At 40.8% G+C, this 16,406-nt stretch overlaps 1 protein-coding gene across 1 annotated transcript in view; it reads right to left on the reverse strand.

Moving 5' to 3' along the window:
• EEFSEC (eukaryotic elongation factor, selenocysteine-tRNA specific) overlaps positions 1-16,406 on the reverse strand; it is a 344,759-nt gene that overhangs the window by 29,304 nt on the left and 299,049 nt on the right. Inside the window, exon 8 of the transcript XR_015794902.1 lies at positions 2,112-2,186. The gene's annotated coding sequence lies outside the window, so the exon portion shown is untranslated. The remainder of the gene's footprint in view (positions 1-2,111; positions 2,187-16,406) is intronic.

Raw genomic sequence — 16,406 nt, forward strand, 5'->3', positions numbered from 1 at the left:
TGCTACCTGTTGCAGATGAGGACGTGATACTGAGGTAAGATTCAAACAGGTGACTGCCTAATTCATTACTTAGCCAACATCCATTTTTCAAATGTAAGCTGTATGATAAGAGCTGTGTTTCTTAGATATGCCATTTATTGCTGTTGACCCCTGGGAGGTGTTGAGTTTCTCCTTTCTTAAAGCTGTCTAAGCAGAAGCTGAGTGACTGCTAATCAGGGATGCTATAACTACATCTGGCTTTAAGCAAGGATTTGAATTAGACCTCCAGATAGGGCGACTAGAGGAATCTGATAATTAGGAGCTTTGTTATAAACTAATGAGGGGTACAGTTCAAATCAGAACATAATTGTCCGTTACATTCACACTTCTCTGAATTCAGCATGGCAGCTCCTGTCTCCAAAAAATACAATAAAATAATAAAATCCAGAATGCATCTTTAACATGTTTAGAAATGTATATGTATTTATGGAAATAAAGCCATCATCAGTTCTTACTTCCAATTCAAAAATGCATTTATGTGATAATAAAATATATGACTCCTCATTAAAATACTGATGGAAGAGATTTAATATTTCATTATCCTCTAACAAATGTTTCTTCATATCTGTCGTCCGCAAAACATGTCAGCCTTTCAGCATGAAGAACTCTCCACCCTGGACTCTTTACGTCAGTGTCAGGACAGGCAGTTCACACCCATCTGTGAAATCTTGGGCTATGCTTTCCCTTCCATTTTCTGCCCCAGCTCTGTGCAACTACGGCTTTGCAGTTCAGTCCCTAACTAGGAGCGCACGCAGACTCATGCAAGCTTGCCCTGAAAGCATCTTAGAGGCCATTGTGTGCTATTTGTGTGAATGTTTTTAGGGGAAGAAAAGCTAATGTACATCCCAATCAATAGAGGTTTGCTGAGATGGGAATTGTCGAAACTGCTTATAGTTAAGCCGGCATAGCCATGCAAAAAATCCAAGTTGAGCTCCCAAAGTAGCAATATCTTTCTGGGTGCCAATAAAGCTGCACAAAATCATAGAAGCAGATTACAGAATCTTTTACAATGTTATTTCATTGCCTTGTATATAATGTTTTACAATCATCTGATAACATAGTAGAAAACAAATACTTTATCCCAGCATTTATTGCAATATTGCAAAAATCTTAGGGGCCTCTGCTGAAATTCCCATGTACAGTCATTGAGACAGAATGCCTGGGATGCTCCAGTTTTTACCACTGGGAAAATCCCTTGAGTTCCCAATCCAACGAGCACTCATGATCAAACAATAATTGGCAAGGAGGGCAAGTGGGAAGGATTAACCCTTCCTCCTACCTTGGAGTTAATTCATGCTATTGCACTTTCAACACTACACGAGCCCAGATCCAGCAGCCAAACTGGGAGAGAAACTGAATGAATTCCTCTGGTTTCCTTACACAGTTCTTCCAAGCAGGGATATGCACGAATCAATGTATATGGTGTGCAAGAAATAGTTGCCCTGGTTTCATTTAATATGACTCTTAGAACCACATTTTCTACAATGGGCAAAGACACATTCTGAGCAGATTATGGGTATGGTCCATCAAAAATCAGGTAATTTGGAAGGTCTTTTCTACCCAGTTTGCACCGATTCCCTGCAGTCCTCTGCACATGCCAACACATTCTTGCTGTAAGTACCTTTTGGGGTAACTGTGAAGTGTTTAAGAGATATACAGCTGAGTCATGGGGCCTAAATTTAGTTTTATGGAGGGGTTTATTTTTTAAAATTAAGAGTGAAACTAGGCCATTTTTAATTTTTGATTTTTAAAGAACATTTTTGATGTTCTTATTGTTTTACAGTACTTGTGTTTTGCTAAGGCCAGAGGGATCAACAGTACATAGAACCTGCATCTCTTTCAAAGCCTATGTGACCACTTAATCTTACAGAAACTAGAAGAAGATAGTGCTGATATGTGTGCTTCAGTTTTAAATATATCTAAATGGCAGTCCTTCATGACACAGTAACAGTCCAATACACCCTCACTTGTTGGCTCTTTTATTTCAAGAATTATGATCTAGGAAGTCTACTTCCACATCTAAATCGTATTCGTTTCCATGAGCTTTTTGACTTGGTAGTAGCCTTTCTTACCTTTATTCAGAAGCTGCGTTGGCCAGATTTAGTGATTTCTGCTTTCTTGTGTTGCTTTGTGTTGTTAAACCATTCCTAATTAGGTAGAGGAAAAGAAAAAGAGTAAGCAGAAAAAGGCAACAGAGATTTAAAGATATGTATTTTTTGCCTCTTCATCCCAATGTAGATCATAATATTAATTATTTAGAAGAAACCACTAGTCCTTTGCCCAGTAACAAATGTAATGTATTAACAAAATCAATACTGTGTATCTCTAATGTACTCTTTGTATTTTATATTATCAGTCTGGCACACTTGAGACAACAAGATACAAGCAATATTAACCTTGCATTTATATGGATTCTTCTTTCAGAAACTGCTGGAAAAGTAAAGAATAAAGAAAGAGTAGTCAATTTGTGTACTTCTGGAGAAAAAAAGAGAAATAAAGGCTCAGTATTCTTTTCAATATTTTTCTGCATCAACAAAATATCCTTATACTGTAGAATATAACTAAAATTGAAGAGTAGCCAAATGCTCATACTATAAAATTATACTTTTCTTTGAGAATTTGAAGAAATATTGGTAATCTTTACCTGAAACTGGCATACACTCATACAGTGAATCTATCTTGCAGCATCTAAAACTTTTATCAAATACAAATAGTAGTTTCACCCTCTGGGTGAAGATGTATAATCAGTTTTAATGAAAAATCTTCCTTCTTACTCATCCATGGCTATGCAGGCATATAAAGGAGTGCTAGGAGTGGTAAATTCCAAGTCTGATCTGGACCTGGAGAATTTTGTTGGGGCATATTTGAAAAATCAAAACAAAAATGAGAAAACTCTCAGCACATTACAGACCAACAAATATATGGTATGGGTTGAAAATTAGAGGCATGGCCCTGCAGTAGCTCAGCCCTTTCCTTGATGGGCAGTTCAAGTTGATGGTGAGGAGGAAGAGAGTTCAGCTTGATGACCACTAATATATGGAGTGCCACAGGGTTCAATTCTTTCCCCTCTATTGTTCAGTATCTCCATGAAGCTGCTGATGGAAATCATCTGTTGGTATGGATGCAATATAAACAATATTGTTTGCTGATGATACCCAAATGTACATCACCCCCTTGGTTGGTTCAGTGATGCTGTGGAAGTCTTGTCTCGATAACCACAAATTGTGAGGGTCTGGATGGGACAAAATCAGCTGTAGTTGAATCCTAAGCAAGACAGAGTTACTGCAATTCTTGGTCTGCCCCAGTGTTGTCTTTTGAGGGGAAGGTACTACCTGCGAGAGACCAGGTCCATGACTTAGGGGTCCTCCTGGACTCATGCCTACTGCCCGATGGGCAGGTGGAGGCTATGGCCAGGAGGGTCTTCATATAGCTGTGCTTGATGCACAACTTGCGGTCTTACTTGAGGCATGAGGAACTTGGTACAGTAACTTATGCCCTCATCACTACTGTGCACTGTACTTGAAGACTACTTAAAAATACAGTAAGTTCAGAATTCAAGCACTATTAGCCACATGAACAGGTTTCTGGGTGCAATTGAAAATGCTACTTTTGACCTAAACAGTTCATACTGCTTAGCACCTAGGTTCTTAGAGAAGTGTCTGGAATTGACATGTCTAGTATACTGATCCTGGGAAAAATTGTTAATCATCTCCCATTTTGGTGAAGTGAGGAAAGCCAAGGCACTATTTCTCCATTGTGATCTTGGCCTTGTGGAATGGCTTACCTCAGAAATCAGACTTGCTCCTTCCTTCATAGTGTTCCAGAAAATGTTCAAGATGAAGCTTCTCCAGAGGGCATGTAATGAATAACCATCACTATTGTTTGACTTAGGATTTGTATTTACTTAAATTATTATTTTTATTGAGATTATATTGGATTAGTGTATTTTAAACACAGTCTGAGTTTGTTGATGTTTCATTGCTGATGTTTTTTCTTAAGTACCATGTTTTTATTATTGTAAGCCACTGGGAGTCCATGATAGGTTATAAATGTGATGAGAGAGAGAGAGAGAGAGAGAGAGAGAGAAGCTATGTGATAATCAATTTTTTTCAACTATAAGCTGCTTTTTTTTAAAGGCCTTTGAGGCAGGCTTGACTCTTGACAACCACATAGACAAGTCCATGCAGTTTTATTGGCAGCATTTGTGAAAGTGCTTTTTCCTAGTTTTCCTTGTAGGACATAAATTACTGCTTCTTCCCTGGAAAATTATGACCACAAGAAAGAATAATTATAGAACTTCTAGAAGAGTGACCAGGTAATATCATCTAATGATTTCAGCTATCCCAGAGCCACCTAACCATCCCCTGGCAGCTGAAGACAACAGTGGGTGAAGGGCCAGGGTGAAATGTGCGCAGTGCAATGGATGCCACCAAGCAGAGGATAGGGAAGTGAGTAAGACAAGCCTCCCCTTTTCTTTCTCTTTTCTTTTCATTCCTTCTCTCTTCCTGCCCCCTTCCCCTTCCTCTTCCCCTCCCTCCCTTCCTTCTATATCCAAGAATTCAGAGGGCAGTTTGAATAGCACTTCCTCCTCAAGTTCTTTCCCCCAACACCACCTCTGTTAAGTAGATTGGTCTGAAAGAGAGTCACCAGCCCCTAAAGTCACCCTGGTAGCTTCCATTGGAGAAGGTAGACTGGAATCTGGGCCCCCGCAATCCTAGCCCATTACCTTAACAGCTATACCACACTGGCTATCCTACATCTCCTTCTGCCTTGTGAGGGGGATAGAGCTCTTCCTTGCAGAAAGCTTTTGAAGTTAATTCAAGGGCCTCCATGAAATTTGACCAAATCTACAAGCTATCATAGCACTGTACAATGCTCATCTCTCTTTGTCAAAAAGTCCATCTTAGGGCTAGTCAAGGATCACAGCAATAATTTGGTTCCCATTTTATTCCTTCTCTCTCCCCCATCCCCACCCCCCAAAACCCCCACTGTGCACACATGCATCTGATACATTTGCAGTTGGTTTTAATTGCAAATCCTTACCCAACAAATTGGAAATTAGGGAATGTGGAAAGGGTTACAATATACAATGGGTGAGCAGACTGCAGCCCACAGACAGCAGTCTCTCCCCAGCACCTCTTTTACAGCCTTCCCCAGATCAGACAAGCCCAAGGAATTCAGCCTATCTTACGGGGCCTTGAGGAGGGTTGAGAAAAAGTAATGGATATCTTGACCAAGGCGCACATCCCTTACTCTACCCACCGCAAATTATGTTGAGTTTTCCCAGAAGGATTCTTTTTCAGTAGCATAATAGATTAAAAACACGATGCACTGTGTTTTATGCTATAACCCAATTGTTTATCTATACGTATTTCTGAACCAATGGCATTAGTCCTTCTTCAAACCATTACAGGGTGTACCATAGTTAAACGGCACTGCTGGCAAGTTTGGAATGGCAACCCTTGTCTGGGGGTCTTCCTCCATCTCCTTTTCCCTGTGGCTCATCTCTCCATTTCTCCCAAAGGGGAGTGTGGAGATTATTGGCCTTTTTCTCTCTTTCGCTCCTTCTTCCATTGCAGATGGCAGGTGAATAAGCAGAAGGCTCCAGACAGTGATGCCACTAAGACTGGACTTAAGGGTATATATCCAGGCCCCCCTCAACAAAATAAGGAGCTGGATCCAGTTGGGCTGACTTATCACATTTTGAAATAATGGAAGTAATATATTACTATCTAGAGAGGGAAGGGGCATTTTAAAAAGTATTAGTTTTGAAGGTCAAACTGAATCACTCATTTCCCTGCTCCTTTTTACTCTTCGAAACCTAGGCTCAAGAACTGCAGCATAGAAAGATGGTCCTGTGGAGGAATCACGTATACCAACATGGAATCAGTAACAATGTTCTAACTAGGTATTACTCAACCTCAGATTTTATAATCTAGAAAATTGTATCAATGAATTCATAGGATAGGATGCTGTTTCTGTCTCTAATATTATCTAGTCAATGGCCAGCATTACCATTATTTTCTATTTCAGATCCTAGATGAGTACAAAAGTGGCTTAATGCCAACACTTCTTCTAGTTTAGAGGGCAGGATGTGGAGCACTACTGGCTCCGGGGGTTAATGACAAGACTCCTAGCGGGATCTGGGTCTCATTCTGAGACGGTGTGATGATTACTGGTACTAGCTCGGTTAGAGATTATAATAACATTTCTAGGCACACACAGGCAAACAGCAGCCCTCCTTCCCCATACACACTTATGTTGTTTTTTAGTTTATCTGATCCTGTCTTTATTTCAGCCATAAAAAACAATGGAATCATTCTTGACTGAAAAACTTCCATATTAAAAAAAAAAATCAAAGGAAGTATTCAGATAATAATGTCAACCACATTAAAAAACCACTCCTGGCTTTTGAATTTTCTATTGATAATAGGAAGACATTAGGATGAATTTTACTTACATTTAAATAAGAGGGCAATGCAGCCAAATTGTCATCATACACCACACTGAGTACACTGCAGAGACAGGGACACCAAATTCTGAAGCAACTTGCACGTAAACACTGTGACATTTGAGGAACTCACAAGGGATGCAATGCATTCTGGCAGACTGCCATTCCTTCAGATTAGAAGGAACTATTAACAATGTTTTCATGGTTGTACAGCCCTTTACTCCCAAATACCTGAAAGCTTTTACACAGGAAAACCACCCCATTGCCACTTTCAGAGGAGCCAAGCTTATTCTGCCAGATGTTCTGAGTGAAAAATAAAAGAATTCTGCTCCTGCAATTGGAATTCCAGACTGGGTCACAGAGAAGACAGGAAGCGTATCTGTACAAACCTCTTTGCATTCAAAGGTTATGATTCCTAAGCCATAATTAATTGTTGATTGCTCTTTCTTGGTTGTGCAAGTCAGCTCAGTACACAAACTAGGACAACTCTTATCTATTTTGTGTGTGTGTGTGTGTGTGTGTTAACTGCAAACTTAAAATGTTGGCTTCTTCTAACTAGTCAGAATTTAAGTCTTACCAACCAAGGTTTATGACTAGATTTTTACCAAGGAATTATAAATCTTATTTTTCAGCCACTGAAGCTAGGAGCACAACTAGCTTTAGAGTCAGCACACACAACCACTTTCATCTGTAAAGGAGACCAATTTCTTACTATTATTGGTGGCCTTAGGAAGCTGAGATCATTGCTAAACTACATTTAACAAATTCATTCCTTTTATAGTAAGTTAACTTGCCAGCCACCATCCCTATGCTCTCAAAGTTTGCTTAAGGAGGATGCATTGTGAAAGATGAAAAAGTCCACTGTACCAACAGCTAACCCAAAGCTAGAATCCTATTTGCTAGAGGAAAATGTTGTTTGCCCTGCAGTCTCAGTCCTTCAGGTGCATTGAAGGAGGATCTAGCTTCAGGACCAGCCATGGGGGACACCAGGGCCAGACCAACTGAGGCCCTAAGCACAGCCCAACCACAGGGTCCCTTGGCCCTTCCATTGTTTAACTGACAAGACATTAAGACTCTGTAAGTGCTCAAAATTAAAGGTGAGTGTTGCAATGAAAGAGCTAAAGGAGAAAAATGTTCTGTGGTGCCCCCTTTCTTTGGTGCACTAAGCACATGCTTATTTGGCTTAATGGTTAATCCAGGGCTGGGAGGCACCATCTAATTTTTCACCTCAGGCAGCAACATGGTTTGTGATATCCCTGGCAAAAAAAGATAATAAGCAAGGTGATCAGCGAGCGAGCTTCCTTAAGACATGCATTGCAGGGACAGTTTTGAAAGTCCCACGTGGCTGGACATGGAAAAAGTTGATTTACACTTTCTGCATCATACGTTTGCCATAAAAAGATGACCATACAGTACATGGTAGTAAACAAGACCCACAAAGAAGGCGTAGACTGCCTTTACAGAGTGGAATTTGTAGCTGCCATATAATAACGTCAGCAAATTGGCTGCTACAGTGGGCATGGCTAGCAATCAAACCCCCACTTATCAGAAGCTAAATTATGCCCCCTGCCCCCAGATGTTCTCTGTCATGCTAGTAGCACCTTTATGGAGCCCAAAGGTATTCCTGCAAACAAATACTGTGCTAGGGATTAATACTTTGCCAGCTTCCTACTTCATTTGTTTGTATTCAAACATGTATTTAAAAAGGCTGGTGGGACAAAGAGTTTGGTGTCTAAGGGTAACCTGGTGCCTTTAGATACGACATTGCCTACACCAGGGTTCCTCAACCTTGGCAACTTTAAGACGGTTGGACTTCAACTTCCACCCGTTTGAAATTGAAGTCCACCCGTCTTAAAGTTGCCAAGGTTGAGGAACCCTGGCCTACCCCTTTCATAAAGCATGATGGGGACAGGATGGGGAAAGGGGACCTCCCTCCATTCCTGCCAAAAGGAGAAGGAAATCTCTGCCAAGGAGAAGCAAGTGGGACACTGACGAGAAGGGAAAGAAAGACAAATACAGAAATACCAGTGTATTGCAGGAAAGGAGCCAAGAGGCACCAGTTTTTGAAAGAGCTGGTTAGAAAGCACATGCTTTATTAAGAACTGGACAAGTCTTGAGTGACCTTGATTTCTTTTTCTGTTTTCCAGGGTAGACCAACCAGGGGCTGAAGATACAAATAGCCACAGAATTAATGAGATTCAGATGCAGTTAAAAGGCATAAAAGCAAAACGAAACGCACAGGCAATCGTCAGCTCTGCTCCAGAGCGTTAGGTAGTAAGGCGCTTCTGAATTTTGCAGTGCCTCCCGTTGCTCTCTTGGCCGACCGCTCCACTCCAGTACATGCCTCAGCATCTCGCTGGAATATGGTGGATGTGTTGCAGGATGCATTTCCAACTGCCTGCTGAGCTACTAGGTTGCCTCATTCAAAGAAATGACTGGTGCAGAGAGCCTGACCTGGTCTGTCCCCAGTCTCCTCCAAATAAATAAAGAAAAAATGCTAGCCATATTAGCGACGTGTCCCTATCTACTTTGGTTCATTGCCCTTTCCCATGTGGTCCTCCTCTTCTCTCCCAAAGATGAACAGCCTCTCTGTGCTAAGATCTATCCACTGAGTTTCTGGGGTTTATTCCCAAAGAAATGTGCCTCAGATGCAGTTTTGCCCTGCTCCCAGGGTCAGTATATCCGTGGCTTTAAAAACATTACTTTAGGTGGCTTGAGTCTAGTCCTAATGACTGGCCCAGTATCCAATAACTGGAGGTTCTTCTGACCTACTAAGGTTACCCCCATCTAGCCCCGAGTTTTAATCTGGTGGCAGAGGCACAAAGCTACTTTACTGAAAAGGTAGCAACGTGTGCAAATTGAACTTTACAGAATCCTGCAAATGCAGGGGGGCTGAGATACCAGCCAATATGCTGCCGTTCCTACAAGCCTGGGTGCAAAGAGGATGCTTAACTGCATCATGGCTCCGGCAGCCACCGGACACTCATGTGCACAAAATGGAATTGCTGCGGCTCCTCTTGAGAGCAGTGCGCCTTATCTGCCCATCACAGGAAGCAAACTGCTTGTTTCACATTTTTTCATAACTTAAAAGCCAGAGAAGTAGAACCAAGCTGAAATCAGGAGAGCTGCTGCAAACCCCTCCCTTTGTTCCTATTTGTGAGAATAAAGAGGCAGCGGAAAGCAAACAACTCAGGGGATTTTCTGTTTCTCTAGTCAAACATAGTATGAGCAGTTCAAAAAAGGCTAATTAAATTCCAAAATCCCTGAGCAAATTCATTAATAGTGATTTTCGAATAAGCAGCTACCTGAGGAAGCTTTCAAGGTGGGGAGCGATTGATATGCGGAAAAGAGAGTGCGGAGAAAGTGGGCATAAGGGAAAGAAATAGTTCCTTAATATGTGGGACAAGCTATTGTTGTAAGACATCACAATGTAGGCCAAAATGTAGTTAGGATGCTTCTGAGTTCCATTTTTAGATGCTTTACATACCATCAACTCATCTATTTCAAAGACTTTACGATGCACGTTGAAGTAAATTTGAAATCCTTCTGAGCGGTCTCCATCTTTTTCAGATCTAGGCTGATAGTCACAAGGCCACAATCATGGGTATGACAAGATTTTTGCAAGACTGAAGAAAATGTCAACCAATGTTTGGTCTAGCTGCCTACAGCTGAAAACGAACAAAATATCTGCCCCCGGATCCCACTTCTATTGTATATTGGACTATGCATTAATTAGGAAAAACAGTGATATAAATATAAAACAAAATAAGCAGGCGATATATTCATCTAAATATATTTATTTATATTTGTCTGTTGATTTGCAAACAACAGCAGAAAAAAGCCCCTTCTGAAAGATTGTTATATGAGGGGTGGGTGGTGATTGAAAATTGATCCATCCATTTTTTTATACAAATTGATGTATAAAATTTCTAAACACTGCAGTTCCATAATCATAGTGATATAGCAATAAACTGGCCTGCAGACACCCATCTGAGTAGTTGCGATTATAACTGTCTGGTGGCATGATAACAAATCTGAATTCAGAAGCTGTTTGAGATGGCTGCAAATTGGGGTTATCAGATCTGGGCTGCAAATATTCACACAACCACTGGGTGGCAATGAATAGATTTTTCTCCGTCAATTTGCTGTCACATAGTGGTCACCTGGAGTTTTGCGGCTCAGCTTTGATAGACCTGCTGCAAAATTTGGGAGTGCAGGAAGAGCAATTGTAAACAATGCATGCTGAAATGCCACCACCAACAGACTATTACAGCCACATGGCATCTCTGTAGCACACAAACCAACAAAATCACTCCAAAATATCTTAAGTAAACCAAAAGACCCAGTAGCACAAGAAGAAAAAACAGGAGTCATCTACAACATATAGTGTAAGGACTGTAACAAACACTATGTAGGACAGACAGGCAGAAGACCAGCAGAGCACATCCACGAGCACCAACTAGCAGTCAGAAGACATGATGAAAACTCCTTAATCTCACAACACATGGACAGACTGAACCATAGTTTACTGGGAAACTGTCAGCATTTTAGACCAAGCTAAATGCAAGAGAATTCTTGGAAGCTTGGTATTCAGACAAGGCAGCAATTAACAGACACACAGAGATAAACAGCATCTCCATACTATTCAAAAGAGACAAAAGACCAGAAGATCGCCTCACCAGCAATCATCACCCAGATAAGCAGAGGTTACCACCAGGCACACAATCAAGCAGTAAACATATGCTAATCAAGGAACTACCAGAGGAGCAAAACAAAACCCTCACCCCCACCAGCACTGGCAAGGCAGGCCACAGTATATAAATAGAGAGCAAACCCCATCCCATTTTAGCCCTGAAGATGTTACCTAGCTGGGTAATGAAACGTTTGCAAGAAAAGAACCAGGCTCAGAGAACCCCAAGGACTCCACAGTTCAACCCTGAGCTACAGTACACATATTCGCCTCTATTAGTTTAGATTACATGAAAATGAAGGATCATAATCAAGAAGCAGCAGCAAAGCTTAATTAGCACTGTTCATGGCTGCACTACATTGTTGGGGCCATACAGACTTCATCCAGGTGGAGCTGCAAAGTTGACTTCTCATCACAAGTGATCCCTCTGTAATGAAACAGAATGATATGCCTGTTCCTGAATAGGAAGAAATTAAATACAATGCTACTATTGATCATTCATGTACAGTAACTTTAAGGTTAGAGTCCTTTTATAAATAAGAACTCGGGTTTTGGTGAAATGTCCAGGATCAGAAAAGAAGGTAATGACTAGCTTTAGAGAACCACATCTCCAAAATCCTGTTTTTTAAATGCTAGTTAAGTAGTAGGGGACTTCTCACCAGTATCTTTTTTGGCTAGTCTCTACTACATACAACTCAGTTTCAAGATGTCAGATAGGCCAATAATCACTCTTAGGATATGGAAAGCTGCCTTACTGTTCAGAAAATTAATCCAAATTTTGTCTTCTCTGATTGGTAACAGCTCTCAAAGAAAGGTTTATCTGATTGCCTACTATTCAAGCATTTTTAAATGGAGATGAACCAAATGTGGAGCGTTTTTGCAGGGGTAAACATTTAGTCTACCACAAAGCTACCACAAAGTGCCCCCTGTGGTAGATATACCTGTAGGGCAAAAGGAGACAAACTTTTTGGAGAGCATGTCTTAGACACTTTTACACATTCCTTGCCTGGGGAGTGGCTTGCCTATTTACAATAGGCCAGTCAGAAAATGCCAATTACCAGAAGGAGATTGCTTTCCTCTACCCCCCCTTTTCCCACAGGATCTCTTACTGCCCTAGTTAACATCTATATTTGTCTGGGCAAGGAGACCTACTTCTAAACCAAGGTTTCAGCCAGTCATGACTTTTATTTTCTAAGAGTACCTATGCAATCTGTGTGAGACCCAAAGGCATTTTCAGAAATAATGATGCTGGTAAAGTCTGGCGCTTCGCTTTGCAACATGCCAGCTTCCCACTTCTTTTTACTTAATTTGCAAAAAAAAAAAAAAAAATTAAAAAGTGGTTTGGTAAAGCAGGCAACCCAGTGGTATCAAAGGAGATGTCTTCAGGGACTTTGGTGCCTTCAGGGACCACATTGCCACTCTGCCCAATGAAGCTTGTAAGCAGAAAGAATAGAGCCTCTCCTACAGTTTAGCTTCAACATGATCTTGCCACAGATCTGTTTTAAAATGCAGAAGTGACATATCCCTGCTTCTTACACAAAATGACAGAAGATAGTAATTTGTCATGTATGCACATATGTTTACAATGAACCTAGGATGCACAATGCCAAACAAGAACAATGGGAGTCCAGGTTTCCTAAGAATAAGCTTCTGGAGCTTGATTTTTCATCCCTAATAAGACATAAAATTTTAGGATTGAGAAGTTAAATCTACCAAGAGAAGGTGGGGAAAGGGGTCATGATTGGGTATGACTAGTTGCAATTAAAAATGTAATTTATTACTCTAGACTACATGTATAATTTGAATGCAGAGAATTAAGGTTTTCTTCTGAGATGGAAATAAAGATTAATTTTTAATTTCCTTTCTCAATGCACATTTAAGAGCAACAGACTGCACAGAAAACTACAGGTCAGAATAGCTTTATGGAAGGATGACAATGTTCACTTGGCAAATAATTTAATGCTCCTGCTGCCTTTGTAATCTTGGACTGCAGCTCCCTCATGTGAGACAAAAGCAGGGGATGACGTGGGTACAAATGGTTTGGTCAACTTGGCTTTGATCTGAGAGAGAGAAGGAACTGCCACGGTAAGAGAGCTGGGTGCAAAGGCAGTTGGCCAGTTATTGTAGTCCCTTTCTTCATTACTTAACTAGCCATGATTCTCCCTCAGCAATGTTTACCTTTCTGGATAGCTCATTGCTTTTATGTACTGATTATGCATTTGGGAGTGCAGCACCTATGCCTTGGGAAGATCCCCAGAAGCTCAAAATTGTATGATTTTCTCCTCCCCCCACAACTCCCCCAATTCCACTGGATATCAGGACATTGCTATGATTGGGAAGTCCTACCTACCTCCTACGCACTGCTTATGAAGACTTCCTTATCACCCATCACTGCCCAATGCGGGTATAATATCTGATCCACATCTCTCACGTTTCAAGGCAGAGAAGGGAACATGGATGTGGATGAGGATATGGAAACTGTGCACCAAAATCCATGCAAGCTTACCAACGTAGTTGTACTAATGTAATGCCCATTTCTGCTATTTAGTCTAGCATTTGGTCTGGCAATTAAGGACAATTAAGTCAATTTATGTTTTAGGGGTTTTTCTTTCTTTCTTTATTATTTCAGTTTATATGGCTGCCCACCTCAAACTTGTGATTCTGTCCAGTCCATCTCTTGGCTAGGAGAAATTGTTAGATTCCCCGCCCCACCTGATGTTATTTTTTAAAAGGATGTTTTAATTGGCTTGCGGTAAAACAATGCACCAACCTTTCACCTTATCTTTATATGCAAGACTGCTTCTGGTCCCAGCGTAGGCCCCACAGGCATTATGAGTTTTGGTCCTGCCTTAGGCACAAAAGCCGGCTGGGGGACTTTGGGCCAGTCACTCCCTCTCAGCCCAACCCACCTCACAGGGTTGTTGTTGTGGGGAAAATAGGAGGAGGAAGGAGTATTAGATATGTTCGCCGCCTTGAGTTATTTATAAAAATAATAAAGGTGGGTTTAAAAAAAAAAAGTGTATCAGTGAATTTAGTTAATAAAGAACATTTGCAATGGGAGAAGCAACTATTTCGAGAATAAATAACCCACATTTAATGATTGAAACAGATGAGAATTAAATAAGAGGTTGAAGGGATTTCTGGAAGAATTAAGAGGGAGGGGAGATGATAGATTTGTTAATATCTATTGAAAAGAAGGTCAGAGGTCATTATATTTAATAACTTTAGTTTTTCTTTCTTTTTTCCTTGCACCTCTTCTTTTTCTTTAGATTTGTCTTTCACTCTATGTAAAATCCTTAATAAATATAAATTTTAAAAAGAGAATAAACAACCCACAGATAACAGCCATTTTGTGACCGCATTGACAACACAGTCACAAAATTTCACATGTGTTCACCAGCACATAATTGTCAGCCAAACCTGCTTTTGCCATCTCAGTGAATGGTACAGTTCAGTTTTATCTAACGCAGTACTAAGCTATTCACAGAATTGAAGTTCGCATGTCCATAAGATGGTGGAGTAACTGGGGGGAGGAGATACTAGAATGTGTTCTTCAAAATGTCCTAATGGGAAGAAATGGAATGCAACAGCTTTAAGCAACAAATTCTGGTTTGGGTCCCCAGTATATGCCCATTGGACTTCAACAGACCAAGTTGAAGGAGGCCTGGGCCCTGGAAATTCTTGACTTTAAGATTAGATCCTGGAAAAACACTGTACATCTTGAGGTGCTCTAATCTTCAGCGTCTGGGAGAGAACTGATACATGTTTTGGGGACAGGAAATATAATGAACACAAGTTATACCAAAGCTGGCAGTATTTGCTACTGATCCTCACTCCCCAAATCAGATTTCTGGAAGGAAGCAATATACTGTACTGGATTCAAAAAGGTTTCTATGCAGTCATTTTCAACAGTTCTCAAGATCAGTGACTTTGGCCCTGGTAATCAACCAGGAGACTTCAGCAGTGTCAGAGCGCAATGTGTGGACTGGATCTCCGGAAATGGCATTTAGATGTTTGTCTTATCTAAACAAGCTCAGAGCTAAGTAAACTGCTCCAAAGAGAGAGAGAGACCCTGACAACTCCCTCCCCAGCTTTTTATCACAGCCTCAAAAAGGACTGAATTGAATCAAGCATCAGAGGCTTATCTTCTAGATGATGTTCAAAAACTCCAGCTGAGCCTGTCATACTGATTAGCTCTCAAATCATTATTTTCAAGGCACCCACACACGTACACATCTTCCTTCTGAGTGCACAGTACAGGCTGGCCACTTCCTGAGCACTTTGGTGCAGCCTTCTTTTCCCTATAGTATCATTTTGATACCCCCCATCCCCACACCCTGCCTGTTAAAATTAGTTGCAACCGCTGTAATGAAACGGTTGTCCTGGAACATTTACTCCATGCCTATCTCATTCTGTTCTGGTGATCAGACTGGCAGATGCCATCTGATTGACCTCCTGTTCCTCTTTCTGAATCCCTTCTGCCTACAGGTAATAGACTTGAACGCATTGCAGATCACCTTGAGGTGTATCCATTTCAAACATTTCACACATGAGGACTCTCTCTCCTGTCATTTATGCCAGTATTACTTAACTGGTCAGAAGCAAGAATAGAAGACAGTCATTTGTAATACAAACAATAAGCATTCTGACTAACTAAGGGTTTACATAGTCATTGCAAAGCCAAGCAAAGCCAAGGTTCATGCAATATGCTAAGCTGTTAACTATAATTCCAAACCACAGTGGCTGCATTCACACAAATACACAAAGCAAAAGTCAGACAAACTACATGATGGTTTAGCACATTATATGAACCAAGCCTAAATCTGATATGTGACTATACCCTTTGGCATGCTGAGAAACTTCAGAACTTGGGCGTGCAGCAGATTCTATGAAGTTAGGATTCAACATCCTTCAAGCAATTCCAGGGATTGTAGATCAATACCCAAGGAAATATCTTCATTGTATCTCCCACTGTTACTGTTCTCTTAACCTGCACACAAATAACACTGAAAAGAACTCCAGACCAAAACTCCATGTAATCTCCACTCATTTGTCTCTTTCTTTAGCAGTCACCCAAATTAATGGCTATCATCACACTCTGTGGAGGTCAGTTACTTAAATTAATTTGGAGTTGGGAAAAGACATGTATTCTTGTGTTTGTTCCCTTCCACTCCATTTCATGGCAGGAACCTAAACAAAAAACTAATAAGTCTATTTTCTATCCTG

Source organism: Python bivittatus, unplaced genomic scaffold (genome assembly GCF_059951505.1).
Source record: "Python bivittatus isolate LINGU-HERP-01145 unplaced genomic scaffold, Pbiv_v1 ctg000080_np1212, whole genome shotgun sequence".
Lineage (NCBI taxonomy): Eukaryota > Metazoa > Chordata > Lepidosauria > Squamata > Pythonidae > Python > Python bivittatus.